This window comes from Condylura cristata, unplaced genomic scaffold (genome assembly GCF_000260355.1).
Source record: "Condylura cristata isolate star-nosed mole 26May11 unplaced genomic scaffold, ConCri1.0 scaffold00011, whole genome shotgun sequence".
NCBI lineage: Eukaryota > Metazoa > Chordata > Mammalia > Eulipotyphla > Talpidae > Condylura > Condylura cristata.
Window position 1 is genome coordinate 1593019 of NW_004567112.1, and position 3047 is coordinate 1596065.

Consider the following 3047-nt stretch of genomic DNA (forward strand, 5'->3'; position numbering starts at 1 on the left):
GTAATAAACTGTGTTAGCAGTGTTACCAGCCATTGTCTAAGGAAGAGCTAGTGGCTATTTAAGGCTGGCAGAGAGTAGTTAGTGCTTGCTTTAAAAGGGAGTAAATTAAGAGAAAGTTGTACCGTTGTATATCAAATAACACCTGTGTAATCAAGGTTAAAATTTGTCCATGAGTCCTTATGCCCTGGGAGCCTTATCTGAGGTTTGCTTTTTTATTTAAAGAAACCAAGAAAGCTTCCCAGGAGTTTTTATGTCCTGGGGTCTTATTTCTCCTGGGGCTTGGCTTTTGTCTCAGGAGACAGGAATTTCTCCTCCTCGGCAGCTTGCCTGAACCAGGCAGCCGCCTGTGTGGCTAAGACAATCCAGTTATAAACTGAATGTTGCTCAGAATATTTTAATATTATGTTTATACAAAAAAGGGAGGTCATCACATAAGTTAGCAGTGGACAGTCTGATTTTTCAGAGCTTATCCTGATCCACCCGGAATCTGTCAGATGATGGACGTTGCATAGCTTGTGTCATGTCCCAAGGCCGTAGATCAAGTTCAGAGCAAAGGGAGAGCCTGGTGGCGTTCGGCCAAGTCAGGTTCGCAGGACTTCTGTCCAGAGTGGTCAGTAGGGGCCAACGTTCCAGCCAAGAGCGGGCGGGGTCTTGCCTGGCCCGCAGAGCCACAAGGGGCACCTGTGAGTGACCTGGGCTGGGGGCGGAGTGTGTCTGCTGAAAGGGCTGGAATGCACAGGGCAGGTGGGGCAGGGCTTTTACCCGGGGCCAGAGCACCTGGCTCCGAGTGCCCCCGTGGCAGCAGAGAGGCGAGCGGCAGGCGGCCGGCCGTGCAGGCGGGCGGGGTCGCAGCAGACCCGGCGCTGGGGCAGGCGGGCCCTCGGCACGCTGCGAGGGGCAGCAAGGGGCAGGCGTCGGCCCTTGGCACCCACTGACACCGTCTTGCTTTTCCTCCCTGGCTGCCCAGCGGGGGATTGACCCAGGAGGTCAGCAGCCCTGCCCCGCACCCCGACGGCTGCCCTGCCCCCCGCTGATGTTGAGTCTGCCCTCCCTGCCCGTCCCTCTGGGCGTCGCTCAGCACCCCTCTCCTGCGACTCCCTCTGCGCTTGGCTTTGCGCCGGAAGCTCCCGGGCTGGGACCAGCAAATCTCATTTTCTCATTTTCTGGCCCTGTTGCGGTGATCATCTCCCTGGGGCCATTTTCGGCGCTCGTCGCCTCCTGTGCCCCGCCTAGCTACGAGAACACCCCGCTCTGGCACCACAGCGTTGCGATTCTGTCTGTCCGTCGCTGCACACAGCCTGGCCGCCTGCTTCACGCATTGACCCATCGGGCCTCGCGTCCCTGGCGCTCTCTGCCCATCGGGCCTCGCACCCCGCGAGTCTGCAGCAGCGCGCCCTAACTGGCTCGGCCAGTCAGGTCCATCCGGACCCAGGCCAGGTCGTCGAGGGCGTCGTCTCGATGAGCATGTGGGTGGACGTGCCCGCAGCGTGTCATCTGACCTTCCGAGTCCGAGTGCTTTCAGCGCTCACCTGTGGCTCCTGCCCTTTGATTTTGTTTTTAAATAAAAGCGTAGAATCGCCAGAATTGTACAGGATCCCTGTATACCCTCATCAGGTCCCGCCATCACATCTTCCACTTATCTGATGCTGCCACAGGCCGTGTATCGATGTGAACTATGTTAATTGAGCCAGCGGGGTGCTGAGATCTCAGTCCCCTCGTGTCTCTGTACCTCGGATTCCCATCCGGGGCACCCCAGGCTGCCCCGGCTCTCCTCACATGTCCCTTGTTCTGATGACCTTGCCAGTTCGGAGCGCTGGTCGGGAGTTTTCTAGAAGGGCTTTCACCTGAGATTTCTCTGATGTTTTCCTGATCAGCTTGGGGTGACGGGTTCTTGGAGGATACCGGGGAGGTTGACCCTGCTTTCCCTGAGGTGCTCTTGGGAAGAAAGCCCCTGTGGGAGCCCACGCCGCCCTAGGGCAGCCTATGGATGTGCCCTAGTGGCATCCTTCTGCATGGAAGACAGCTGCTCCTGCTCCTTTATTTACCTCATTTCCCGTGTGCCCGCTTGATAGCTTGGCTGATGGCTCAGCACTGACTCCCTCTGTTGCTCGAATGCTCGCTGTCGGGCGCCCTCCCTCGGCACCTGCTCCCCCTCACCCCCCGCCACATGCTTTCTGCTGTAGCTCTTCCGTACACTACAGGGTTCCCTCCGCCCCTCTTCCCTGTTTCCTGCCCCAGACCTAGAACTGGCCACTTCTCCAAGGAGCCTTGGCGCCTTTCATCGGAGAAGGATGTTAGGAACCACGACCTGGGTGCTGGGTGTGCGGGCTGCTCCTGGGGTGTCATTTCTTGTCAACCCTCTCGGCCGGCAGGACAGCAGATACGTGTCGAATCTGTCCCTGGGTCCCCATCTATAGCTCCCTGCGCCGACGAATGAATGAATGAATCTACTTCATTCTGAACGTGAGGTTGACTGACGAGCGTCCCCATCTCCATCCATTCCCACACGGTGGTGCTGACCTCCCCTCGCCGATCGCGTCTCCTACTCTGGCAGCGAGAAACCCGGTCCCGCAGCTCAGTCACTGCCGCTTCCATTACGTTTACGGCTGTGTAATGGTTCGGGGTTACGACGAGATCCCCGTGGAAAACTTGTCAGCTACAGGGCTTCTGCGTGCTTCCTTCGCCTCTGACCTTATGGTCTCTACTCATTTCTAGGTCAGCACCTAGTTCCCTACCCCTTCAGTGAGGTTGTTTTAGATATTTTTAATACAGTTCGAGTTTTCCATCAGTCTTTCCTGCTGTGCTTGGATGCACCCAATGCTAAGTGATTTTTAAAGAACGATTTGGCCAGACTCGCATACATTAGAGCTCACTCCACGGGCTACCAGTCGGAGCTCTGACAAATGCTGTTGTTCCCCCATGACGGTTCCATACCATATTGTCCCAGCACCCCGAAAATCCACTGTGACCCATCTTCCCACCCTCAGCCAGCCCCCTTGACAACTAGATCTGGTTACCATCTCCGTGTTTTACATTTTCCAGAATGT